The sequence below is a fragment of the Chaetodon auriga genome, chromosome 13, assembly GCF_051107435.1.
Source record: "Chaetodon auriga isolate fChaAug3 chromosome 13, fChaAug3.hap1, whole genome shotgun sequence".
Taxonomy (NCBI): Eukaryota; Metazoa; Chordata; class Actinopteri; order Chaetodontiformes; family Chaetodontidae; genus Chaetodon; species Chaetodon auriga.
Window position 1 is genome coordinate 17,097,280 of NC_135086.1, and position 11,011 is coordinate 17,108,290.

General features: G+C 42.2%; 1 long non-coding RNA gene across 1 annotated transcript in view; it reads left to right on the top strand.

Moving 5' to 3' along the window:
* The window catches only part of LOC143330117 (uncharacterized), a 30,428-nt gene extending 24,904 nt beyond the window's left edge, over nt 1–5,524 (top strand). Inside the window, exon 3 of the long non-coding RNA XR_013077933.1 lies at nt 5,436–5,524. This is a non-coding gene — a long non-coding RNA (uncharacterized LOC143330117). The remainder of the gene's footprint in view (nt 1–5,435) is intronic.
* Nucleotides 5,525–11,011: the final 5,487 nt, after the last annotated feature.

Here is an 11,011-nt window from a genome sequence, read left to right on the forward strand (position 1 = left end):
GTGTCCACACATGCACATGTCCATGAGAGACTCGGCACAGTGTGCACGGCACGGCCCTCCACGTCCTGAGAAACAGAGGGAAATGACTCTTGAGGGAGTGTGTTGTAGGAGTGGTGCTTATGACAATGCCAGGAGTGTGTGAGTGGAGTCTGGAGTGCTGTCCACTCTTTAATTAACTGCGCCGCTTCCTGTCACCTCGGGCAACCAGCACACGTTTTCAGCACAAGAAAACGACTGGCCTCACAATGTCAAAACACTAATAAATAAATCAAGATTCTGCCACGTTCATTCTTGAAGATGAGAAGATGTAGCGAAGTGGTCGAAATCATTATCACCATAATAATGAGGATCTTTTCGAATATTGATTTGTATCACTGTATCGCAAATACGCAAAATCACCTATAATATAATCAATCTGATCATTATGTTTTACATTATAAATTCCTAATGTGTAAAGCTTGAAATTTTGTTGGTTTTTATTGAGGGTTTGTTCAGAATTATTTGTTTGGACAGCAGAAATTTGCTCATAATATTCAATTATCACCCAACCCTCTGCTTTTGTCCAAGAGGACATTTTCTTCCCCAGACACCCACAGGGGAAGGAATATGGGGGCTCAGATCTTTACTGTCCCACCAGAGGAAATTCATGAGTAGCAAATCAGCACAAAAACTTCAGAATATAAATATAAACGCAATAAAAACATGAGATAATAAGACAATTCAAGAGATTAAAGTGTTTCTCTGGCAATACAGAATACAGTAAAGGGTTCAAGCTGCAACAACAACAATAAGGATAAGATAAGGTCCTAAGCTGTGCAAGCAACAAAGAGCCAGTTTGTGCTGCATTAGAATTAAAAGCATTCATTGCACATGTGGTGGCTAAAAACTTGCACCTGTTGCACCTAATTTTTGGAAACTGGAATCTCTGACGAGATGGAGAGGATGTCAAATTCCTTAGAGAGACAATGGTCCAGATCTAAAATGATGGATTTTTCTTTGTGTCAATTTTTGATGAAAATTGTCTGATAAAGAAAGCTGCTGCTCACCACTGATTTTATTCACGATCTCAACAATATCGCCCAGTTGATTCGCGCATTTATATTCCCATACCAACAAATCAGCTCAGAGCGTAAACGATTCATTTAAACATGCAGCCTGCCCCTTGTTACATTCTCTTTTTTAAGTGTTCGGAGGGCAGGGGATTGAACCACCAACCTTAACAATTAATGGCCAGAGCAAGCTACTAATCTATAAATGCCATATTACTAAAGGAGATCCCATGAGGTTCAAGATTCTGGAGGAATTCAGTTTAGCGAGTGGGGTTATAGGTAGACAAAGTGTTGGCATGAGGACACAGGAGGCCTGAGTAAAGAATAAACAACGCACATCCCCTCTTCCCTCTCTTGTTCTCCCTGTCTCTCCTTCTCCTTTCTCCTCTCTGTCTCTCCGGTGAGATGATAACAGGATCAGTGGTCCGCTGGGCTTCAGCCAGCGCAGGGATCATATTCATATGAGAGGGGTTGAGACTCACTCCAGATTGGCTGCTGCACCTGACAGAGTGGGGGAGTGGGGATTAGGAGTAGGGAAAGCAACAGCGCTAGTCACGAGCTCATCTTTTGCCGTCTTCACTTCTCCTCTGGATCTGCCTCGATTTGTTGGACATCGCTCCTCATAACCCCCCCCCCACCCCCACTCCACAACCTCCCTCCTCCTGCTGCCAACACACATACACATACGCTCACACACCACACAGTAACCTCCCCCCTTGTCTTTTCAGCTGGGAGAGAGAAAGCAAAAAGCAAGACAGGGGGGCACTGCATAGATTCGCTGCCATTGTGTGTCAATCATTCTGTGTGTGTGTGTGTGTGTGTGTGTGCGTGTGTGTGTGTGTGAGACAGAGAGAGAGAGAGAGAGAGACAGAGAGAGAGAGAGAGAGAGCCCTTGCCTCCAGTGATTAGCTCTGTCAATACTGGGCTCTTGCTCCTTACAGAATAATACAGTAAGGCCTTGAGGAGCAGGAGGGTGAGGAGAGGAAGGTGGTCTGCCTATAGGCCTGCCAGCTCAGCGGTCAATGGTTTTTGTTATTGTGTGTGTGTGTGTGTGTGTGCGTGTTTGACGGAGAGAGAGAGAGAGAGAGAGAGAGAGAGAGAGAGAGAGAGACTGTGTTTGCTCATCTGTCTTCTGGGCTATCTGTTTGTGTGGGGGAGTGTATTTTTGGAAGTGAATTCAAGCTGAGTTACTTGGTTTTGTTAGACGAAGCATGAAATAAGAGATGGATGTCTGAGACTCAAAGCAGCAAGTCTGCATACATAAAATAGAACAATTAGCACCATCAGATCACACACACACACACACACACACACACACACACACACACACACACACACACACACACACGCATGGGCTTTCCCTCATCTGCTGGTCAGTTGGCTGCATGCACCCTGACCCTCTCTCTTGCTCTCTCTCTCTTTTTATTATGTACTCCCTTGCTCTCCGTCTCCCTCAGACACACACGCACACGCACACACACACACACACATCTTTTTGCTCATGTCATAAGTGGGTGTGCAGAGTATTGCCTTGAGCTGCAGATGAACATGAAATAAACACAAACTAGGGTAGTGACAGTTTTAAATCGGCTTTAGATCACTATGAAAGGTAAAGGATTAGGATGCTTTTTCCAGTCCTGAGGAGATAGGACACAGTCTTGGAGGAGAGCCCACTCCTCTCAGCCCACTGTGGGCCGGGTGTCTATCTTCTAATCTTCTAAAGCACTCTTACACCATTTGCATGTAGTATGGCCTACATAGTTCGCATATGCCCATCTATATCAGCTCTGATTTGAAAAAAAATAAAAAGATCTTTTAAACAGTGACGGAAGAATAATTTTCTTGTGTGATAGAGTCATCAATTTAACCCTGTTTTTGTTGTTTTATTACCTCGCTGTCTACATCGCAAATTGTCTACTGGGGGCTTTTTTTTTTTTTTTTTTTTTTTTTTTTTTACATTTTGCAATGCAATTTCTGTTCATAACAAAATTCAACAATGAAGGGGTTTTTTTTAATTTCATGGGTTTATACTGTTTAGATTTGATATGTTTGAGTCAGGATAATGTGCTTTTGTGGCCTTCTGATCTTTTGAATCCTTTGGATTTCTACGTGTGTATTATTCATTTCTTATTTCACAATTTGACTGGCTTTGCAAATTATTTTCTGTCATTGATGAAATTCAGATTTTGATTCTGAGACAGTTTTCTTATAAAATTAGACCAAACCACAACAAGCCGGTGCTTTCATAATAAGACAGGCTTTTTAATTGAAGGCATGTTTAGTCAATATGTTTTGCTATCTAATCGTTCTTTAATTGTGAACATATAGTCTACCGTGCAGTCTTTTGATTACCCTGGGTTTTTGTCAGCTTTTTTCCAACCAAATCAGGCATGAAACCGTCCCTTTTTTTTTTTTCTTTTTTCTTAATTTTATTTTATTTGTCCTTATAATGCGTTTCTCTCACTTTCCCTCTCGAGTGCACGGAGGGAACTCGCAACAAAATCAAATTAAATTTTCTATTGAAAATGTTGCTCTTGTTATTCAGATGCTGGTTTAGGGTCTTTTGTGTGAATCTAATTATTCTCCACTATCAGGACGGTCCACAGGGTAATTAGTCACTTCTCACCAAAGTCCTCCCTGCATCCTCAGATTCTTATCACCATAACTCTGACATTTTAAAAGAGACATTTTTGTCTCTTATATGATTGTCTGGAGTATTTTTTTTTCTTTCTTTTTTTTATTCCTTCACGTTCGCTTATTTTTTAAAAGCAATTCGGTGATCCAGCGTGCGCGTAAATACGCACTGCTTTCCAAAAATGCGTCTGCCTTTCAATTGCGTCGTGTTGGAGGGGTGGAAAAAAAAAACCCGACGACGTTACTGCCTGTGTGTGGATCCTGTTTTGCAGACAAGCAGAAATGTTGCGCCGTGCCAATCAGAGCAATAATGCCGCGCAGAGTTGGGAGGTGAGGAAACAAGCGAAGGAGGAACAGGAGCCCGGAATCAAAAGGACACAGATGAATAGGTGCTTTAAGGTCCGGCCGCGGCGAGAGGTCCGGAGCAGGAGGACAATTCAGCGCCTGCATGGCTCTCAATGAACTGCAACACCTGCAATTGGGATGAATTGGGATGAATTGGTAAATTTGAGTGGCTGTAATAGTCTCTCTTATAGGAGAAACGAACTACGTGAACACGCACTCTTCAGTCAAACTATATCACAGTCAATTAACCACCGCCTCCAATATCATAATACTTAAAAAAAAAAAAAAGTTTCCATAGGAGTGTTAAGAGAATCTAGTGGTGATTTGATTTGATCAGGCCAAACACAATCTCATCCATCACCTTTTTTTTTTTTTCTTTAGGTTCCCTGCTTTTAAAATAACCAGATAAATATTTATTTTTGCTGCAGCTCAGTTCGCTGGTATTTAATTGCCGAAAATCGACTGTGCTGCTGATTGTTGCACAGCATGACATGATTTTTTGTTTGTGAGATTTTATTTTATTTTTGGTCCACGTGTTCCCCTCTGTTGTTTTCAAGAGCGTTTTTATTCTAAACAGTAAAGGCTGTGGAGTGTGGGCTAATAATGGCTCTGTGTAGTTGGTGATTAGGCATGACACCCCCACCCCCACCCCAACACAATTTAAAAAGACAACTTTTTTAAATCACAAAATTGGTTTAATACCTTCTGATGCAGCAGTCCTTGCAGCACCGAACACCTTTTCGGTACTTTTGGCTTCCATATTTTTCATTTTTCAGGGCCAAGTATAAATTTTCTTTTTCTCTTCAGTGTTTTTACAGCAGTGCTTAATGTTGTTGACAGCGGCTGCTGCAAACCTCTGCTTCTTCAATCCATAATTCTCATTTCTGCCACCTGTAGGCTGTGACCTTTAGGCAACAGGGGAGCACACGCCTCATAAAAATGCCTGAAATATTTATGTACATCAAATCTGATATCCAGCCCAATGTTCAGAGCCCTGCAGAAGCAACTAAAATATGAGTCATGTCCGTTAAATAATAAAACACAGATGGTGAGGCAGGGAAGACAGGGACAGAGGACGGAGACAGCAGCGGTCAGATCAGCAGATCATGGCTTGGGCTCAATCACACTGACATCTGAAGCAGTGATAACTTACCAGTAATTAAGATGGGACGATAACAAAAGCAGCATAAGTGTGCGTCTGTGACGTGGCAAGTTTTGCATGTCTGTATGTGAGCCTGCAAATACCAATTTCTTAGTGTTTCATTCACTACCTGGTAAGTGTTGATAATATGTAATTTTTGGTGGTTTTAGAAGGAGAAAGAGAGAGTGATGGTGATGGTGGTGGGGGTGAGAAGGAGGGTGTTTTCTAATCAGAGTCACTGTCGTTTTGTTGTCACCTGCTCCCAGACAGACAAAGTGGCATTTCCTGACTGTTCCCATCCCCGTCTGAGTTATCTGACACCCAAAAATACGGCTACGGGGAAGCAGGGAGACGAGGCACCACAGCCTTATCCCGGTAAGGAGATGGCTTCTTATCAGATCAGGCTAGGAAGTTTATTTTATGGAGTAAATCTGTATAGAGGGGATAAAGAAATGACACATCCCTTGCGGACACAAAGGGAGAAGGAGATTAGTCCTCCAGCAGCATATATGGCTTTAGTTCAACCTGACAGGCAGCGGATTGAAAGGTCATGAAATAATAATCCCCCTATTCTTCTGCTCTAATCCTACGAGGGTGTGTTTCACTATGGGAACGTATAGGCTGAGGCTATGTGCTGCAGGGTGGATGTTCATTTTGTGTTGTCACTGTATTTAGATAGGCATCCAACACTGATTTAAATTAATTAGACTAATTATGATTGAAGAGGGATTTTTTATGATGAATGTCAGTGCCAGTGCGTCTGTCTCTGATGTTAGGGGTTTTAGGCTTTATTTTTTTTCCTCTTTTTGTAATTCATGTTTGTACATATGCTGGGGGTTATTTGCTGTGTGCTTGGCTTTTCTTCTGTATCAGACATGTTGGAGGTTAAAGGGACATTGCAAAAATCTCCCATCACCAGTAGCCTTTTCCTCCACCACGTTGCGCACACATCAAGCATCAGGTGTGATGCAAATACATACTTGAAGCCAGTGCGCGTGCATGAGTGTGAGCATACGTGTGTGTGTCCATGCATGCACAAGAGAAACGGGGGCAGATTATGCCGTTTAGGGTAGTGTGATCTAGCATGGTGGATCTGTGCATGTGTGTGTGTGTGTGTGTGTGTGTGTGTGTGTGTGTGTGTGTGTGTGTGCGTGGGCATGTGTTATGTGTTTGGAGTGTGGTGGGTAGAGAGGTGAAGGGGAGGAGGTAGAGTCTGCCCAACAGCCTGATAATCAAGCATCGAAAATGAGAGAGAGAAATTCAATGCAAACTAATGTGTTCCACACAATTACTCGATTAATAATTCTTATTCCATTACAGTGCCATGGAGACTCAGAGAAAGAAAGAGATGGTGGGAGAGAGAGATTTTCAGAAACGGGGATGGAGACGAGAGAAAGGGAGGCGGGAGAGGAGGGAGAGAGCACATCAGGCTAAGAGATCTGCAGTGGCTGTATATTTCCCAATGCCTAGTTAAGGCTGCAAGGCAGGGGTCAGGAAACTTAATTATAGCGTAAGTGGATAGAAACTGCAGAATGATAAAGAGAAACATGCAGACAGATTGGAATGGCAAGGACAGGTTTAATACTATTTTCTCCTGTCTGCTTCCCTCCCACAATACAAGCCAGACCTGCAATCACACAAGGAAACAGCCCATATACCCCGCCTGACAATAACACTAATGCATATCAAAATTACATACTCGACAACTGCAAGGCATTTTGCATGGCCACTATTACTTTCCAATTTTGTGAGTTCAAGAAAATACATACCCCATGTAATGGCGATATCAGAGGAACTTATTTCCATGCTGCGTGTGTCAGAGCTTCAGATAAGCCTTCACCTGTGGTCGAACAAGAGTTATTAAACCATATCTACCATGATGGACCAGCTGAATAAATAATCTGTTTTTTAATTTTTAGGTCTGCCATTAATTCTTCATCCTCTCCTCCCTATTTATTTTCCTTGATATCTCAAAGTCCACATTTTTCTAGTAAGCCACATGTGTGTCTTCCGCGTGTCTTGATTTGGATTTCAAATCAACGGGCCTCAATGGGCGGCCCAATGCACGCCGTCCACTGTGTGAGCTCTGCAATCTATTTGCACTGTGTAAGATTTGCATATCTGCAGCTCATGAAGCAAGGCTTTAATTTCCTCCTGCTGGAGATAAACATCACCTTGTTGGAGCAGATGGGCGGAGGCAGCATGGGGTCAATGAAGAAGAAGCAGGACAATGGCACTGGTTCAGGCACTGAATGGCCAGAAGTAATAAAATTGCACAATTTCCATATGGTGGCCAATTTTTTTTTGATAAATTAGGATCAAATGTGATATAAGAAGATGCTGCAAAATTCTGTGAGGGGGACAAAGGTTGGATGTTGAGATGGGATTCATGTTCAGTTTGTTACATACAGACAGTTTGTGGCATACATAGGGGTACGTAGAGGGCCGCGTTTGTGACTGACAGTAATTTCTCATTCACGTTTAAAAAGGTGAAAAATCACTTCTTTTGACTAAAGCTCTGAACCTGAATGTGATCTTTAATATTAAATGACTGTATTTCAAGTTAGTTCCTTTTCATACCACCATCTTCATATATTGTCTTGCTCAATGTCTATATTGAATATAATTAATACTCTCCATAGAGCTAGATTCTATTTCTCGCTACTGTTGGCATATTGTACTGATCACACCATGAGAGGTGCCATATTCTATGAATTAGAGTGTCAACTAAGCACCTTTCTTATGACAATATTAGACATAATGGAAATGATTAATTAGCTTCAGATAGATGGAATTTAATCAGTGTCTGAGCTAGGATTTAGTTCACATGTACGGAGGTAAATTGGACGTAAGGTTAGACAAAGTGAACTTTTCTTAATTTATTTAACTTTAACTCTAACAGGATGTGCATTGTTCAAGCTCGCACATTGTTGTACGCCATTTGTATTAGAGAGGGGAGACAGGGATAGCAAGAATAGTTTCTGAATACTGAGTAGCCCATGTGGGATTTGTGTAAACCTCTTGTTATTTGGATGTAGGAACCTTGTAATTAAAGTACTTCGACAGGGGATGGTTCCGCTTTCTGCCTCGTGGAGAGCTGGGGCTGGGCTGGGGGTTACAGAGGGTTAGAGGGGGTGAACGAGGTTGAGAGAAGAACACTCCCGGCTTTTATTAGCTCCCATTATCTCGTATTTATTTATTTATCAAAGACACCAATGCAAATCAGGATCCCAAGTCATGGATCCTGCTAATGACACAGCCGACAGTAATTAATTAAAAGCAGATGCACATGCACACGCAAGCGCACACATTGTACATGTGCAAACCCTCATGTGACAAGTTCATCTGATTTTCAAAGACGCCACACAGTCGGAAAAGGCAAGAAATCTGCATCACAGTGTTAATTTAATCAGACTTCAGTAATACCTCTTCTACTCCTCTCTCCCCGGGCAGCTTGCGGTTTCTCTGCTAGCTTGAGGAGAAGATGAAGGGAGCTTTCAGCCTCTTAGAAGATGAGGGTTAAAGAACGGAGAGATTAAGGAAGTGAGAGTGCGACTGAAAAGAGGGCTGGGGATTATGTCATCTACAATTGATGTGCTCTCTTAATGTACCTTTAAACATGTGCCACTGGGGCCTGCTTTCATAACGTCTATTCACTCATGGGGGGTGGGGGGGGGGGTTAAAGTATTAACCCAGAAATACTTTGCAACATATGTGGCTCATGTATTGAGTGTAGTTATCAGGGTTTATGTCACTTTGATATGTATACGGCATGTGGAGAGATCGTCTTTGTCAAAGGAAGTCCATTTCTGCTCGGCTTCCCATACACTGCCATGCATTGTACTGATCTCCATATCAAAAAAGAGATCCTTTATCGAGCGATCATAGGGACAAAATGTGTCTTTATTCCACATCTTCAGCTCCAATGAAAATGTTCCCGCAATCTAGTCCAACTTGGACTATGAGCAAAGGATTTATTAAATTGACTGATTCTCCTCTAACCGCTGAATGAATTGTCTCTCAAATTGCTGCTTGTCTCAACAAAATGACAGTGTGGAGTGTGTGTGGAAGATCTGCAGATCTTATCCATAAGAATGTTATGGGGTTAAGTGTACTTGAAGGTGTGTGTGCGTGTGTGTGTGCGCGCACACACATACACTTGTCTGAGTGTCTGTAGTGTGCGCAACCATTCGATTAAATCCACAGCTATCACTAACTGGATTAGCTGAGTGGACAGCAGAAGTCTATCATTGCTTATTGATTTCCCCTGATTCCCATCAGGCCATCAGGGCAGGACATTCTGTGAGTGGCCCCAGTGGGAATCACTGCCGAGGGCCTGGGTTAACATATCTGAGGAGCTTCAAAGCAGGCGCCCATCGTTCTGTGTCAGGAAAAGTCAAATAAGTCAAAGCTATCAGGGGCAACAGATGCTCCCGCCTCTCCTCCCTGTGTGAAAAATACAGTTTGACTGCATCTCAAGTGATACTATATACTCAGGGATCAATTTAATCAATGAATCACTAAGACAGTAGTGTTGAGCAACAGCAAGTGAGTCTCTCTGGATGTTCCCGCCTCCGCTGTGGTCAATTTTTTTTTTTTGTCAAATCTAACAACGAAATCATTGGCATTTTGTTGTACCCCTGCTCTTGTTCAGCAGCTGATTTCAACTCATGATATTGTCACCACAACACTTACCAAGTACATCATATGTGTACTTTAATTACACCCGGTGGTTGATTTATTAGGTGCACCTGTACAGTCTAACGCAGTCCAATACATCTGTTCATGCCAGAGGTGGCGTTGTATTCGACTGCATTATATTCAGAGATGTCTCTAATTTTATGACTTAGGAAAACACAAGCGGTCCTTGCTGACCACCCAAGCTTCCCTTCAGTCCCAACGTGTTTCCCTGAGGTGTAGTTACATTTTTGAGAGGCAATACGGCAGCTATGGTGGACCCCATGTCATAGCTTCAAATGCACAAAACCAATGTGAGGGCAAAGAGTTGTGTGGCGTCCTCACAGCGTAGTATGTGATGACATTATTTGTGTCCATTTTGGACCTCTGGTTGAGTCTGCAGGTCCTGGATCTGAGGCTGCAGCTGGCCTTGTCCAATAGCAGACAGGAAACATCAGGTAATGGTACGAAGACCTCAGAGTGTTTTTTTTATGATTTTTGAAAAAAAAAAAAAAAAAAAAGGAAAAAAATCCACTAGTATTAACATATTACACAAACAACACTCTATGTGATTGTGTACAGTGTAAAAAAAAGAGGTGGAGTTCCTCTTTAAATAAATACAAATGAAAAATAAATAGAAATGAGCGAGTCTTCCTTTATTCAAATGGAACATGGACGGGTTGAGTCAAACTTAAGAGGTCAAACATACAGTAAGTGGCGAGGTTGCATTGACAGGCTTGTTTGTCCAAAAGATTTTGTACACCGCATTAAAGCTCATTTGTTAATTGCAGCTGTCTTCCTCTTTCACAAAGGACTCCGCCATTGTTTCCTTCCTTGAAGTATAAGAGAAGAAGAAGTGATGGGGCGCAGAGGGGTAGAGGGCGTCGTGCGTCTCTCTAAGAGAGAGAGAGAGAGATACTAACGGAGGATAATAATCTAGAGGAAGCTGTCAGCTGTTCACCCTCGGTGGCTCGGGTGTCAAAGGCTAAAAGAGGTCCACGGAAATTTGTGAAATTAATAATAGTGTTTGTGAAAGGGTGAAAAAGACATGTACGAGGAGGTTTAAAAGTGTACCTCTGGATGCAGCTGTGACAGGACCAGAAGAATTAGTCCAATTAAAAGTGGTAATTGCTTTGCTAATTTCTCCTATTAATTTCTCAGACTG